The 17,871-nt window shown below is 42.7% G+C and overlaps 1 pseudogene; it reads right to left on the minus strand.

Moving 5' to 3' along the window:
- LOC147904723 (uncharacterized) overlaps positions 1-16,918 on the minus strand; it is a 33,286-nt pseudogene extending 16,368 nt beyond the window's left edge.
- Between the last annotated feature and the right edge of the window lie 953 nt (positions 16,919-17,871).

Genomic DNA, 17,871 nt, shown 5'->3' on the forward strand with positions numbered 1-17,871 from the left:
ATCCTAAGTGCATATGAGCTTTGGGATACTGCTACTGGGGTGGACGTGAGGCCAATTGCAAGACCGGATCTAGCCAATGCAGGACAATAGATAGTACTAAATGCGGATGAGATTCTTGCGTGGACAAGAAGAAATGCAGATGCACTGTGTTCAATTGTCTACAGTGTTAGTGATTCCATCATGGCGTTAATTCAACATGTCGCCACAGCAGAGGAGACATGGATGGTCTTGAAAAATCAGTATGAGACCACGAATCAAATGCGGATTCAGAATCTAGAGACTCAACTCGTGAACGAGAAGTTGTCTGAGTCTGAAGCGGCAGAGAAGTTCATCACTAGGGTGAAGAATCTACGCGATCAGATGACTGCGATTGGCATCACCATCACCAGTGAGAATCTAGCACGAAGGTGCATACAGATTCTCCCACCAAAGTACGATGGTCTTGTTGCAGCACTGAATACACAGAATAGAAATCTGCCCCTCAACTTTGAGGATTTTAGCACGATGCTTATGGAGGAGGAGTTGCGTCAAAAGATGAGGATTGGAGAAGATTCGGCTTTCTAGATCGGATCAAAGAAAGATAAGGGTAAGGACTCTGGTAACCCATCTTCTTCTTATGATAAAAAGAGAAAGAAGAAGATCAAGTGCTTCTATTGCAACAAGGCAGGCCACAAGCAGAATGAGTGCCGAAAGAAGATTGCAGATGAGAAGAACAGAGTGAAGAAAGAGTCCAGCAATAGCGCACAGGCAGCACCAATAGAGCTATTCGTCGCAATTGAGGAGATTTGCACGGAGGCAGTTCATGTATGTGAAGCTTGCACGGATGTATGTGAAGCTTTCATGATGGGCAAGCAACATCGGCAGCCCTTTCCTAAAGAGGCCAGCAAGGCAAAGGCTCCTCTAGAGCTCGTTCACATGGACCTCCATGGAAAGATGGAGATGGAAGCTTTGGGTGGTTCCTACTACTTCATGACACTGATCGACAACTACAGTAGAAGGATATGGATATACTTCCTGAAGACTAAAGACAAGGCTTTTAGTAGGTTCAATGAATGGCATGTAATGGTCGAGAAAGAAATGGCGAGGAAGGTGAAGAAGTTGAGATCAGACAGAGGTGGAGAGTTCACATCAACTGAATTCGAAAGTTACTACAAAAGTCACAAAATCAAGAGGCAGAAACCCCCGCCACATACATCACAGCAAAATGGAATAGCAGAACGCAAGATGCACATCATCTACGAAATGGGCCAGAGTATGATGAAAGGGAAAGATTTGCCAAAGACTTTCTGGGTTGAAGGATGTAACACTGTAGTTTACATCCTGAATTGTAGCTACACAAAGGCTGTGAATGGGATGACTCCACTGCAAGCCTTTTCTGGTAAGAAACCTTCAGTTGCACATTTTAGAGTTTTTGGATGTGACTGTTTTGTGCATGTCCCTGATGCTACCAGGACCAAATGGGAACCGAAGAGCCAGAAGTGTATTTTCTTAGGCTATAGTGAAGAGGCGGAGGGTTACCATCTCTATAACCCTGTTACCAAGAAGGTAATTATAAGTTGCAATGTGGTCTTCACAGAACAGCTGCATCAATTGGAGGAGGATGCTTCCTTCCCAGACAACCAGGACCAGGATATCCATCTAGTACCACCACCAATAGCAGACCAAACTCCCCCAACAGTGCTTGGGAGGATTCAAGACAAAGAAGATGAAGAAGAGCCTATAGAACCACAATGGCAATGGCCATTCCCGAAGTGGGTAAAGCAGCTTTTGGATGGCAGAGAACCTCCAACCATTGAGGAGGAACCATCCGAACACCACCGGTCCAAGAGATTAGAGGAGCAAAGAAGGGCATAGGAACACTTAGTCAACTATGCTTTGATGACAGAAGTGATTTGTGCTGATGAACCCAAGTGTCTTGAAGAGGCACAAGGCAATGATAGATGGATGGAGGCTATGCAGTCAGAGTATGGCTCCATAATGAAGAACAACACTTGGGACCTTGTGGATCGACCACCAAAACACAAGGTAATTAGAACCAAGTGGGTGTACAAGACCAAGTACAAGTCCGACGGCACGTTGGATAAGTACAAGGCTCGGCTCATGGCAAAAGGATTTGCATAGGTACATGGTTTTGATTATCAAGATACTTTTGCTCCCACAGCTCGACTAACCACAATTCATAGTGTTTTGGCTTTAGCTGCCCAGGGAAGTTGGCCCGTGTTTCAGATGGATGTGAAATCTGCCTTTTTGAATGGAGATCTCAAGGAGGAGGTATACGTGGAACAACCACCAGGTTTTGAGATCCTCGGTTCAGAAGGTAAAGTCTGCAAATTGAAGAAAGCACTTTACAGGCTGAAACAAGCCCCACGATCCTGGTACCAGTGAATTGACGCTTGCTTTCTGCAAAACGGGTTTAGGAGGAGCCCATCTGATGCAAATTTGTATATCTTTAGAGAAGGAGGCAGATGTGTGATCGTGGTCCTTTAGGTGGAAGACCTTGTCATAACAAGGAACCATGAAGAGAAGATCTCACAAATGAAGCATTTGCTAGGAAGAGAGTTTGAAATGACAGACCTCGGACTGATGCATTTCTGTTTGGGGATTGAAGTTTGGTAGGAGCCGAAACAGATCTTCATTTCACAGCTGAAGTATGCTGGAGAGATACTGAAGGCATTTGGCATGGCTGAGTGCAAGATAGTTGGTACCCCTATCGAGGTTGATGCGAAGCTCTCAAACGAGGATTCATCACCACTGGTGGACGAAGCGAAGTACAGAAGGCTTGTGGGCAGCTTGATTTACCTGTGCAACACACGGTTGGACATCAGTTTTGTGACTGGTGTACTAAGCAAGTTTTCCAATAAGCCCTGGGAGAACCATTGGAGGGCAGGGATGCGGGTGCTGAAATACATTAAAGGCACACTTGATTATGGTGTCACCTATACCAAGGGCAACATCTTAACTGGATTCTGTGACTCAGATTGGGCAGGATACGTGGACAGCAGGAGATCAGTGACAAGGTACAGTTTCTCACTTGGATCTGGAGTTGTGTCATGGGTCAGTAAGAAGCAACCCACAGTTGCTCTTTCTTCTACCGAGGCCAAGTACAAATCTGCATGCTTTGCTTCTTGCGAGGCAGTGTGGTTGAGAAGGATTTTGGGGGACATGGGTGCAGTGCAGAACAAGCCTACATAGTTATCATGTGACAATCAGAGTTGCATGGCAATTGCAAAGAACCTGGTGTTCCACGCTCGCACAAAACACATTGAGATTCAATATCACTTTGTACGCGAGCTCATCATGGATGGAGAGGTTGACTTGGTGTACTGTCCGACTACAGAGAATGCTGCGGACATCTTCGCGAAGGCTCTTGGAAGAGACTTGTTGGAGAGGCATCTTCATCGACTTGGCATTGGGCCGAAAAAGTAAGTTCACTTGCGGGTGGACATTGAGGGGGGGTGTTAGATATCACTGCTCCACTCTTGTGTAACTACATGGGAACCAGCTAACTCTACTTGTAAGCCCCCATATGAGGAGAAGGCATTTGAGTAGCTTGGTTATCCAGTAGGTACTGGTTTGGACACTAGATGGGGGCTATGTGTGGCCTGATGGCTGGACGGCTTCAGATAGAGTTGGCACACCACCAACTAGGCTACATGCAAGTGCGGGAAGACATCCCTTGACTGACCGAACTGAGGGTAGATGGAGCATTTCTCGAGGCAGCCCACTCTTGGGTTGCAGGGCTTCAGATGATCTTGGATGGCTCTAGGCCGAATGGAGACCGTAGGTTAGTTGCTCTGTTTTGCGCACTAGTTCTATCATATGGTCGGTGGCCGACCCCCAATCGATCGTTTTGGACAGATTGGGTCGGTCACCCAATTGAGCCTAACCGACTATGGCTGGTGGCTATATAAGAGGAAGCTCGTGAAGCCCATTTCATCACTGGCTATAAATAGCAACCCTGATTCCTTAGCATCCAGCCTTCATCTTCTACTGTTTCTTACATGCCATTGAAGCTTCTTTCACAAGAGCGCACGGTTGGGAGGCAGCGCCATCTATTGTATCAATTTTACAATAATCAAAATTTTGATTCTCCATACTATCTTGTTTTCTCTCTTGCATACGAGATCCTACTATCTATTGAGCATAGACGTTGTATTATTTTCTTACAGTCCCAGCATACAATGACTACTCATTGGGATGTAAAACAAGGGAATTGATTACTGACTGCAATTGAATTGACTGCAAGAGCTTCCCAGGCCCCAGTCTCCAAACCTACAAAGGCAGTTGCATCGAATGTCACAATTCATAGGTCTACCAATTTGGACCCGTGGGCTCTTTCCTACTGCTTTCGTAGGAAGAGCTAGGTATTCTATGTTTGCAGGGTTCCGAGGCTTTTTGTCACCTATAGATATATTGGGGTTGTCAGTTGTAGTATATGTGTAGCTTAGGACCTCGAGTCGTGTTCCGATGAGAGGCGTAGGCTTAAGTGTGGTAAGCAAACAAAGTGCATGCATGTGTAAAATGAACGTAAATCATCTTTGTTGAGGTAATGAAGGCTTTCACCTTCATTGGGGGTTGTAGGGTTTAGGAGGAGTTTAAGGGTTAGAAGGAGGTTCCAGGGTTAGAAGGAGGTTCCAGGGTTTAGAAGGAGTTCTAGGGTTTAGAAGGAGGTTCCAGGGTTTAGAAGGAGTCTAGGTTTAGAAGGAGGGTCCAAGGTTCAGAAGGAGGTTCCAGGGTTTAGAAGGAGGTTCCAAGGTCAGGGTAGAGTACATGGTGGAGAACTCGTCTCCCTCATAGATCATGGAGTTTAAGGGTTGAGGAACAAAGGGTTTAAGGGAGCATAGGAGTGGGAGAGGAAGAAGGTGTAAGAGCATGGGGGAAAGGAGAGAGGAGGAAGGAGGAGGAGGGAGGAGGAGGAGAGAGGAGGAGGAGGAGGAGGGAGGAGGGAGGAGGAGGAGGGAGGAGGAGAGGGAGAGGATGGGTTGCAAGGTTGGAGGATAGGGGAGGAGGAGTTGCAAGGTTAGGACATGCTTTTGCATGTGCAGTGCAAGGGAGCATGGATACTTGAGACAAATGCTTGGAATACCAATGTAGACTCAACACAATGCCCCAAAGAGTGCGGGCTTCATTCTATTATGAGGTATTTATACAAGTTGGAGAGCTCCTCTCTCTGCATGTAACACAAAGTTGTAACACAAAGTCGTATCACAAAGTTGTAACACAAAGTGGCATCACAAAGTTGTAACACAAAGTTGTTACACAAAGTTGTATCACAAAGTTGTTACACAAAGTTGTATCACAAAGTTGTAACACAAAGTTGTATCACAAAGTTGTAACACAAAGTTGTAACACAAAGTTGTTACACAAAGTTGTAACACAAAGTTGTTACACAAAGTTGTATCACAAAGTTGTAACACAAAGTTGTATCACAAAGTTGTATCACAAAGTTGTAACACAAAGTTGTATCACATTCCCTCTCTACATAAGTTCATGTTGGTACAAAATCAACATACTCCCCGATCCATTGTATTACCTGTCCTCGGGTTATGGCTTATTGCGATCACGTACCTGGGTTGCCATGTTTTTAGTCCAATGGCTATGGAACTTGTGTCATGCCAGTCGATCCTGCTGTAAAGCCTTAGCACCATATAATTTTTGCATAGTTTCCAAGTAGCCTGTATCCACCATTTGCTCGAACAGAGATATGTGGTGTGCCTCTAAGAAGATCACTCTTTGATAGAGCCGGCTTGTAATCTGAGCATCAATCCTTTCATTGGGATTAAAGCTGAGTGGAGGCAAATGGGAATCAAGGAACATGGGACCTCCAAAATGAATTCCAATGTTTTACAGAATATGGCACTTTGGCGAAGGAAGCAATCAATGTTGCCGCACATTATTTGTTCATGCTGCTGAAGTGCTCGAACCATGGTGCCTTGGATATTCCATTCTACACCAGAGTAGGGTTCGATCATTGGCCAATTAATGACTCGATCTTCAGCCAGAGTGTGTAAGTTGGCTTCCTATTTTTTACGCTGTGGAACTGCATAGAACTTGGGATGGGTTCTGAGACATGGAGGTGCCCGTAAGTACTCCTTTAAGAAGATTTCATCAAAGAGCTTGGGACAGCACCAATCAGGTTGTGGATCCAATTTGCTAATCCAATCTTCACTAATTTGATGCTGACAAAGGTTGGTAGGAAAGTTATCCAGGGTCCATCCACCGCGAGTTTTCATATCAGGATATTTGCTCCAAAATTCCTTGATGGGGTTACTGGGAAGTGGTATCTCATCAAAATCATACCCATCATTGGAACTTGGCATGGGCGTACGAATTGGATTATCCAAATCTTGATATTCAAAATCAAATACTATGTCATTTTCTACTGATGGAAGCACCAGAAGTGTCAGAGGTGATGATGGTGCAAGGAGAGAATTGGGGGACATTGGGGAGAAATATGGCAGAGTGATAGTGGCGGAAGGGGGAGCAGAGGGGAGGGGGGGAAGAACTGTGCAAATGGTTTGAGCAGCTTGGTAATCCTCAAGGGTAGGATTAGCAAGGGAGGGGGAAAAGCTAGGTGTGAGGGGCTCATAAGTTTGTGATTGTTAGGTAAGTTGAAAATGGTGAGAGGCATGAGCAAAGAGACGATGGAGGGAATAGATGTTAGGATGGAGCTCGGGGAAGGTCAAGAGGGTGGTAGCAGCAAGGGGAAGTGAGGTTATGATGTTGGCAAAAAGAGTGGTTAGATATGGGAAGTTGGATGTGAGATAGGCCTTGTCATCTTCTGACACTTCTTTTTGCTAGTGCGATGGGATGATCAGCTGCATGGGTGGGATGTCGGTTATGTCATGCCATGCAAATAATAGGGATCGCCATTGTAGCAATGGCAACAAACCTGTAATAACCCTAAGGGGAGGACTACCCATGAGGCCGACATATGCAATGAAAGCATCCTTCCTGAGTGTTATAAACCCGGCATGTGTAGACAGGCAAAATATATTTTTCTCATCTTCAGAAAAGTCTTGGCAAATTATGCGCAGGGTTTTAGCTCTGGTGAGTGACGTAGGCTTAAGTGTGGTAAGCAAACAAAGTGCATGCATGTGTAAAAGGAACGTAAATCATCTTTGTTGACGTAATGAAGGCTTTCGCCTTCATTGGGGGTTGTAGGGTTTAGGAGGAGTTTAAGGGTTAGAAGGAGGTTCCAGGGTTAGAAGGAGATTCCAGGGTTTAGAAGGAGGTTTTAGGGTTTAGAAGGAGGTTCCAGGGTTTAGAAGGAGTTCCAGGGTTTAGAAGGAGGTTCCAAGGTTTAGAAGGAGTCCAGGTTTAGAAGGAGTGTCCAAGGTTTAGAAGGAGGTTCCATGGTCTAGAAGGAGGTTCCAAGGTCAGGGTAGAGTACATGGTGGAGAACTCGTCTCCCTCATAGATCATGGAGTTTAAGGGTTGAGGAACAAAGGATTTAGGGGAGCATAGGAGTGGGAGAGGAAGAAGGTGTAAGAGCATGGGGGAAAGAAGAGAGAGGAGGAAGGAGGAGGAGGGAGGAGGAGGAGAGAAGAGGAGGAGGAGGAGGGAGGAGGAGGAGGAGGAGGAGGAGGGAGGAGGAGGAGGGAGGAGGAGAGGGAGAGGATGGGATGCAAGGTTGGAGGAGAGGGGAGGAGGAGTTGCAAGGTTAGGACATGCCTTTGGATGTGTAGTGCAAGGGAGCATGGACACTTGAGACAAATGCTTGGAATACCAAAGTAGACTCAACACAATGCCCCAAAGAGTGTGGGCTTCATTCTATTATGGGATATTTATACAAGTTGGAGAGCTCCTCTCTCTACATGTAACACAAAGTTGTAACATAAAGTCGTATCAAAAAGTTGTAACACAAAGTTGTATCACAAAGTTGTAACACAAAGTTGTAACACAAAGTTGTTACACAAAGTTGTATCACAAAGTTGTAACACAAAGTTGTATCAAAAAGTTGTAACACAAAGTTGTATCACAAAGTTGTAACACAAAGTTGTAACACAAAGTTGTTACACAAAGTTGTATCACAAAGTTGTAACACAAATTTGTAACAGAAAGTTGTATCACATTCCCTTTCTACATAAGTTCATGTTGGCACAGAGTCAACAGGACCATATCACAGTCCTATTGTGTAAAACATTATGGAAGAAAAGGGAAATGCATACATGGAGCAGGAAAGTGATCAATTATCTAATACTGAGTAGCCAAACCAACCTGCAAATCATATTGGAGCTAATACAACCACTAAGCACATAACATAGTGAAAGGACAGCTGGATCACCATGGTTATTCGCAACGAGAATGGAAATACATCATAATATCCTCTCTGAAAAGCCACATTGCAAAAAATCATTGGGGAAATGAAGAAAGCAGAGGATCAAGAGTTAGGAGAAGGGCACCATTTTTACAATGACAGGTAGGCTGCATCGCAATTCTCCTGGTGAGATGGTGAAGAAGAGCTAAATATAATATACCATGGCTAATTTTGGGGTATGCTAAAGATGGCTTGTCATTTGAATCTGACCATCCTCCCATAAAACTCAACCCTGAAGCTAATTTTTTTCTCAATGCCATCATCTGCACCCGACATTAAGAGCGAGTCATCATCAGAGAAAACCAGACAGCTGACTCCTTTGTGATGTGCAACCAAGTCGCCATTAGGTTCCAGCTCGAAACCTTAGAATTCAACCATGGGGGAAAGTTAATTGTATAGCCAGGCGAAGACTATGTGACCATGATAACAACAAAATATTAAACATCAGATTTAAGGAACATGCACCTCCCAAAGAGAGATTTTCTCGAACAAGCCGCCCCCGGCCATGTAAACACCATTGTACGTCCAAGAAAGTGGTACAATCGATTCAACAGGGTAGCACCTATTACCTTGAATATGCTCTGAGACAAAATCGATCCGCCGTCGAAGCCTCACTTGTGATACTTTTCCAAAATCAAGACTACAACGTCACTATATTGAAATGAGTGCAACGAAGATTACAACATGTGGACGTGCCTAGTACATTGCTCACTTGGAGTTCATATAGAGTAAATATATGACGGCGATCGCTTGATTCACAAAGGCTCATTTCTGTCAAAGTGGTGTCGCTCTTTCTCCATCTAGCCGAGCATAAAAGAGTGCCAATTACCTTATCCAATGCCCAAAAGAAAATCTCGCCACTGCCAGTTGTGCCATTTCGTTGTATTTGTGAGGCTACCAAAGAATGATGTCCCAAATAGACCAATCCATTGCAAGGGCAGGCACAATTCAAGCGACGAGGGAGATGGTGTCCGGTGGCGAGGTCCCAACAAGCTAATCCAGCATGGGCAATAGAGGAGGAGACAATCAGAGCTTCTTTGGAGCAAGCCAATGTGTTGGAGGGGATGGATCAAACTAGAAGATGTGAAGGAAAGAGAGAAACCATAGCCAATTTGGAAAATTTACAGCTGCCATCATTCACAGAGCGCAGCACGGACTGGCCATGCGACAATCAGTGAGTAGTAAACTTTTTAATCATAATTGCTGTTCATTTTGACATGGCATCCCTTTCATCATGACTCATGTATTTAAGGAGTCCACACGGGCCATGCAAAGTCCTTTCCAGGAGTACTCCGATCGGATTCCTACCAAAAAAGGGAGTTGACCCTTCCTGCTTGGCCAACAAGGTAGTAAGAGGTGGACGATCAGGATGTAATCCTGGCAAACCATAGCGACCTTGATGAAGTAGGGAAAGGGAGGCGGTGGGACACTTTTCCCCCTCATAAAATGGCGAGCGTGCATGCAGCCTACAAGCCATTTTATAAGCGGGAAAGGCCAGCCCCCCCTTTTCCAGCCTGCCATCATCAAAGGCTTGGGGAGAGGGATTACAAGCTAACACGTGTACATTCAGAGATGGTAGCATCCAAGCATGTTGTTTCCAGCAGGTGATTTCAGGGAGGGCATTACAATGAGGAAGAAATTCTGATCGGAATGTCCAGATTGATATTGCCTCCACCCAAGACTATGATAGTTGTGGCTCCACATTAAAAATAGGTGACGAGCAAGTGCACCTTAGTTCGTACTAGAATCCCTTAGGAAGACTCTTACCGCCTGTCATCAGGGTTTACTCCATTCCCTACCTGCCAACTCCCTATATTTGATTCCAACTCACCTTGCTATGTTCGATTCCTTTAGGAAGAGTCTTTCTTATGTGTGCATGTACGTGCATGCAAGAAAAAACACATCAATAGGACACACTCTGTGTGTGTGCACATGTGCACATGCTCGCTTGTGCATGCAAGGGTCAATAATTTGTTACACTCCTTTTTCTCCATGATTGCCTCACCTTCCAGAATATGAGAGGGGGAGGGGGAGGGGGAGGTGGTAAGAAATGAAAATTTAGAGAGGAAAAACTCGAGGGAGAGAGGGAAGGGGAAGATAAAGTAGAGGGACATGCCAACAAGTATGGTGAGGGATCCAAGTGACCAAGCATTAGGTCGGCAACATATCCCTGAACTGCTATGTTTGTGGAGGATTGTAGGGAGACAAAATGACATCTTTTTGGGAACCTTAAATTCTTGTGCTATCATCTCATCATTTTTGCAACCTTGGACTTTTAACAATGTTCCCGTTCAAAAATTTACAACATCTTCTATAGACTCATGTGCTTCATAAGAGGGGAAAGGCAAAGAGAGAGGGGGCAAGAGGGATGAAGAGAGACCAAGAGACTTTGAAGTAAAGAGATTTTCTAAAAACCAAAGAGAGGTAGAGTCTCATAAAAGGGATAAAAATAACTTTAAGAGATTAAATTGAAGGGGCAACTAGATTCCAATGCTTAGACTACCATACCTTAAGCTTTATCTCATCAAGTATAAGAGTGTTACATAGTTTTTGCTTGACTTGAGGGCCTTTATTCATTCTATATATCCAGATAATTCATACCTTAAGCTTTATCTCATCAAGTATAAGAGTCTTACATAGTTTTTGCTTGACTTGAGGGCCTTTATTCATTCTATATATCCAAATCATTGAAAAATGGCTCTAAAGGCTACACATGTTATAGAATTTTGTTTGGAGAAATAGATATGGATGAGGCATTCGAGTCATTCAATTTCACTCATTTTACTAATCTAAATAGCCAAGACATAGGACCACTCTCATAAGCAAGTTGCAACAATAGGCGTGGGCTCTAGCTCAATTGCTCCTTGAGAGTATAGAAATTGATGTTTACTTTATGCAATTTTGTGAACTTTTTTCTATCACTTTTTTTTGCTCTAGACATTATGTTTATCTTAATTTATTTTTTGGACATGCGTTGAAGTAAATATTATTTTGAGAAAAGTACTCTATCTCCTTATTCCTTTTACATGCATTGAAATGATTTTGCATGCTCTTCAAGATCACATATAAATTTATAAAGGAAAATAGATTGAACATAACTCTGACATTGGTTTACAGCATACCTCTAACATTGATCTAACTCTAGCATGAAGCACATAACTCCCACATTGGTCTAATGCACCCGTTTTTGAGAGCAATCCTTGTACCTTGAAAATACTAGCCCCTTGATTGCCACTTGACTCTTTGAAATACTATTTGCAAGTCACAATGTTGACTCTAGCAGTCATGTGTACAATACTATCGATTTGCCATTGGGCAACATGCATCATTAAAAGATCTATCTTTTAACTATTTGTAGAAAACTAGGAGAGAAGAGATGAGGAGTTTGATAAGCAACATTCATGTAACGTGGTAGGAGGAAGCAATGGAGGAGAACCATAACAATGAGATACTCCAACACATCATGTATAGTATTGACTATCAACCTTACAAAATAAGGAGGCCCCTTGTGCTCCACACCTTACACACAAGGCACCACCTTACTATAAATGCTACCAATTCCTATCCAATATCCACATCTTCCAATCACCTTGACTATCAAATCTTAGCACCCCCCTCAATATGAACTAAGAGAGGAGTATTGCACTACATCAAGTAATATACAAAATGCAAGAAGCCTTTATCAATAGGCTTATTACAAGGTTTTGGATAATAAGGAGACATGGTACAAGGACTAGAGAAGTGTATTTGGTAAATAATTGATTAAGGTCCCTTCTTCCTTTTTAGTGGTGCACTCTCTACTCAAGTGGCCATCTCTCCTTTTATGCTTAGGGTGCTTCTTGAAGCGATTTCTTTTTGTAGTAAGAACAATGCTTCATAATAGTTGATGTGCTTGATGTAGATGCTCTAATGGACTTACTTAAATTCTTCTCATCGAGATGAGAAGAGATAACACCCTCATGTGTATGATTGTTTTTTCAAGGTTGTGACCAAATTAGAGTATGATTTAGCCACATCAATGAGAAGCATCATGATTTCACACTCCTCTTCAATTGTAGCTTTTAGTGATGCATTTTGGACCATAAGCCCCTTTGTGCAAAAGTAAAAAATGCCAATATCACCTTGAGTAATCTCAAGGCTAAAGCACCATGTAATTTTTCCATCTTATCCCATTTTAGCAATGCTAGCTGTTTCAACTAACATCTACTTTGCTAGTGAAGATAGAGATTACAATGCAATCTAATCTATTATTACAAGGCTTAATATGAAAAAAGATGCCAAGAATAGCGTAGAAGTCTTTTTAAGGATGAAAATGCCAAAAAAACATCTTTCGTGCTTGATGCTACATCACGGGTTTTCTGCCCATCACGATTGTTGGCTTTTAGCTCAGTCATCCTTATGCCTTTCTGTAGTTACATTAATTCTTGGTATAGCTACTAGCAGCTTATCTATGCATCAAATTCTGCATTTGTAGTCGTGTCCGTCTCCTATTCCTTTCATGATTCATTGAGATGCTTCGAAGTGCAAGTCTTGTAGCTTCTTATTGTTGGCTACCTCTTGTTTGTGTAGGCCGTAGGAGTGTTCATAGCTTAGGTCGATGTAGTTCTACTTGATGTCCATCTAGTACATTCTAGATTGAGTCTTTGTAATATGTTTTTTATTGCATCTCCTATCTTGCTTTAGTTTTCTAGATTAAGTGATTTTCTCTTCCTAATAGAATGGGGAATGACTGAATTCAATGAGTAGAATAGTCTCTCATGGATTGTTTAGGACTCACTCATAGAATAGGATAGGAGAAGGACTAACTCTCTCTCAAATATCTCACAAGAAGATATGAATGAATGGAATAGATAGAAATCTCTCAACAGAATGAAAGAATGCTACTGCACAGAATCAATCAATCTCAAGCTTTCACTCTCTCATAAGGATTGAAATGCCTAAACAGAAGGCAAGGTAGCTTTGATACCATGAACAAATATGGAGAGGGAGAGAAGAAGAGTGGAGATGAAGAGAGGGCACAGAGAGCACACCTCAAATGAATAATACTACACTATATAACATTGAAAAGAATAAATATATACATATCCATTTAGGGTTAGGGCTACTGTTAGGGTTTTCAATCCTATACTTTTATAACATTATTTTGTGTTAGTGTTATGTAGAAGATGAACGTGATGTTGGAATGAAACTTCGACAATCTAGAAATCCTAGATTCCACCCAAGAGTCAAAGCAGACTAGAGGTCAACATCATAGCTCCATTGTTGCCTCTTATAGAGTTTGATCCATCACCTTCCTACCCTTGGCTTCCAAATTTCTATGTTGTTTGACTTCTTCTTTGCCTTTTTGTACATTCGCATTTTAGGGAGAGTGGAAGTAATGGTTGCTCCTCTTTCGAGGATATGTCGTAAATCTTAATATTTTGAACTTTAAGGAAGGCAACTGAGGAGTGCTGAAATGCATGTTTTGGGGCCCTAAAATAACCCCGATGTTCAAAAAAATCCAATTTGCCCCGATTTTGACAAATTGGTATTGTGTCACATTTTTGCCTCTCGTACATCTCAAATCGCCACGTGTACATTGCCCGTATGCTGAAATCAACCTTCAGCCCATACATTTACCTTTAGCCTTTAGCCCATACAGGTGCAGCACAGACATGAATCATTTCATGTATCTTTTTCGATTCTAAAATATGACCATTGATGCTTGAATCTACAATGCTGTGTTGTTATTTTTTGATTTAGAAATTAGTAATGTTTTTCAAGCATCTAATTGCAAGTTCTAAGTGACATCAAATGTCTGTGCACTATGTTTCACAAAGAGAAGCTCATTTAAACCTTCAGAATGTGAGTTGAACTATTGGGGGCATGCTTCAGTAAGGAATTATAATGACTTGAAACCATTAAACATTAGACTTTTATTTGTAGGCACCTTGCCATTTCGGTTTTATACAAGTGAGCTTGTGAGGACAAAAATTCACTGCATGCAAATTTCTCAATTCGACTTTACAGCTACTGGAGCTAGGAAAACAATATACATTTCAGCTATTTATTTATATTACAAGCACTCTCAGCATGGCAACTCAGCTTCTTTGGTAGGGCTTCGAAACCACTTTCAGCACGGGAATGAATCAGCTAGAAGAACAAAGAGCTTAGCATCTCATTTTGTTGAGAGTGCTCTCTCCCTGTTTTCAATGCATGATCTTTTTTCCCCTCCAATATGTTGATCTTCATTTGTAATGCTGTAGGAGTTGACTCACGCTGCAAACAAAATTATTAAATGTTACCAAAGTTATAACAATACCTAAAAGCTTCATGAACTCTGTATGGGGAAAATAAGCCTAAGAAATTAGTTTCTACTATCAAATTTTGCAACAGGATGTTGATAGCTGCCTTTTACAAATAAGATACAAGCACATCAAAACTACAATGCGAGTGGAGTGACTTAAATTCCTGAAGTAGGGAATGTTTCACAATGAATGGCTATGCAATGGAAGAAGGACTCTATTGAGGTAAATTGCAGAACAAAAATTTACAAACAACCTTGTGGAATTAATCATCCTTAATTCCTGGATATAAAGAACAGTGTTTTCCTTCTTTTTTAACTTTTTTCTCATTTGTAGGGGAGCGGAAAGAGATATGTTAAACTAATAGGAGGGAATAACCAAACTGAGGTGAGAAGAAAACTGTTGTGTCTTTTTTGGATAAAACTAAGTGCTCACAAGACCATGATTAAGCCTGTGGGAGAAGATCTCTATTGAAAAACAATTTGAAATAAAGTAATACCTATGACTTATTATAAAGAAATAAAGTGCTTCTGCATTGGCAAAATAGTTAGAAAAGCAAGAGTCACTTCTATAGCCAAGTCCACAGCAGAAGGCTTGCCACAGGGTATGCACAAAGCATAACCATGATTTCCAATGGAAAGTCCACTTACGCTCGAGGTGGAGCACATGGGCTCGAGTCTAGAGATAACTAGCAGATAGGAGAAAGACCTTGTGGTAAGATCAGATGACCACACCATTGGTGGGACTCTTGATCTATCTCTTTTGTATTGTGTCCATAGTTTTGGACGGAAGTATATATTTTGGTGGTTTCTCTATCTGGCTGGTTCATTTTCTATTGTTGAGTCTGCACATCTATATTATGCACATTAAGTAAAGAAGTTCTGACACGCACACTGTGTGAGCTCTTGGGCATTACTATAAGTCTTTCGCTCTCTGTACCCTCTGTTGGGTCATTTCTAACAAATATGCTCTGTGAAAGGCCATGTTGCAAAAAAGCAGTGGGGAAATGAAGAAAGTAGACGATCAAGAGTCAGGAGAAGGGCACCTGTTTTACAGTGACAGATAGGCTGCACCACGATTCTCCTAGTGAGAAGGTGAAGAAGAGCTTTATATAATATAGCATGGCTGATTTTGGGGTACGCTAAAGATGGCTTGTCATTTGAATTTGACCATCCTCCCATAAAACTCAACCCTGAAGCTAATTTTTTTCCCTCTCTTCTAAAATGAAGGATTATGGAACTTTCATGTGATCCAATTAGCTTGGAGCATAGTCTAGCCCCGTGCACACAAGAGTTTGCCCCTCCATCCATTGTTAGCTAGATCATCCAAATATATCCCATGTTGCCCCAAAGTTCAGTGTCTGTTGGTAGTCCCCATCGGCACTCACTACCCATCTGCAATTCACAATGAGATTCGGTTTCCTTCCCATTTGGCAAAATTCCCAGACTAATATGGGAATTACTTTTCGCTTTTGACAGGACTACCAATTTTTCACTCTTCACTTCCCCCTTTTCTACAAAACTTCTGAGTAGTAGTAGTACACTCATTTGCGCATTGAAATGGAATATGTGAGACACACTTTCACTTCGATCAAGGTCTCAACAAGGGCATAGCTACCACGTAGGTGTTGGCGTTCCACACCAAAAAGACACACCTAGTCATTGGAAATTGCTGAGGGCTCATGTCCAAGCTCAACAAACATTACCCTCGCTAGTGACGCCATGTCTTGCTTATATAACCAAATCACCAAAGCTGGATGCTATAGGAAACCTTGACAGACTACTGGCCTTATGTCCTCATTATCTTGAGTCCATTACCTCACGCTGATACTTAGCTAACCAAAGGCCTCCCTTGCTTGCATATATTAGAATTCTTTAAAGACGATTGCCACCCCTAGCCATGTAAACGCCATTATACGTGCAAGCAAGTCGTACAATCTATTCAACAAGGTAGCACCTATCAGCTTGAATCTGCTCTGATACAAAACCGATCCGTCTAAACCTCACCAGGGATACTTTTGCAAACTCAAGACTACAATGTCACTGTATTGAAATGAGTATGAAGATTACAACGTGTGGACATGCCTAGTACGCTGCTCACTCGGAGTTCGCGTATAGTAAATATATGACAGCGATCGCTTGATTGCAAAGACTCATGTCGGTCAAAGTGTCACTCTTTCTCCATCAAGCCGAGCTTAAAAGAGTGCCAATTACCTTATCCAATGTCCAAAAGAAAATCTCGCCGCTACCAACTGCGCCATTCCGTTGTATTTGCGAGGCTGCCAAAGAATGATGTCCCAAACAGACCAATCCATTGCGAGGGCAGGCACAATTCAAGCGATGGGGGAGATGGTGTCCGATGGCGAGGTCCCAACAAGCTAATCCAGCATCGGCAACAGAGGAGGAGACGATTAGAGCTTCTTTGGGACAAGCCAGTGTGTTGGAGGCGATGGCTCAAACTAGAAGATGTGAAGGAAAGAGAGAAACCATAGCCAATTTGGAAAATTTATAGTCACCATGGTTCCACAGAGTGTAGCTCATGCTGGCACTGAGACAATCAATCAGTGAGCACTAAGCCTTTTAATTCAAAATTATCGTGATTGCCATTCATCCTGACATGCCATACCTTTCATCATGACTCGTGTATTCAAGGAGTCCACACAGGCTACGCAAAGTCCTTTCTAGGACCAGGGCGACAGTTGGCCCTTCCTGGTTGGCCGTCAAGGTAAGTCGGGGAGGCCACGTGGAGGATTCTCGTGAGTTTTGGCTGAGATTTTGAGTGGAGGATTCCGGGTTTTAGGAGGTCAGAGGTGGACGATCATGATGTAATCCTGGCCAACCACAGCGACCTTGATGAAGTAGGGAAAGGGAGCCGGCGGCACCCATTTCCCCCTCATAAAATGGCGAGCGCGCAAGTAGCTTGCGACCATTTTATGAGCGGGAAAGGCCAGCCCCCCCTTTCCCAGCCCGCCATCGTCAAAGGCTTGGGGAGAGGGATTACAAGCTAACACGTGTACATTCAGAGATGGTAGCATCCGGGCATGTTGTTTCCAGTAGGTGATTTTAGGGAGGGCATTATGATGAGGAACAAATTCTGATTGGAATGTCCAGGTTGATATTCCCTCCACCCAAGACTATGATAGTTGATGGCTCCACAGTAGCAATAGCTGACGAACTAGTGCACCTCAGTTCGTAGTGGAATCCCTTAGGAAGACTCTTACTGCCTGTCATCAGGCTTTACTCGATTCCCTACGTGTCAACTGCATGT

This window comes from Dipteris shenzhenensis, chromosome 2 (assembly GCF_047967505.1).
Source record: "Dipteris shenzhenensis isolate YYH24624 ecotype China chromosome 2, Dip_SZ_1.0, whole genome shotgun sequence".
Lineage (NCBI taxonomy): Eukaryota > Viridiplantae > Streptophyta > Polypodiopsida > Gleicheniales > Dipteridaceae > Dipteris > Dipteris shenzhenensis.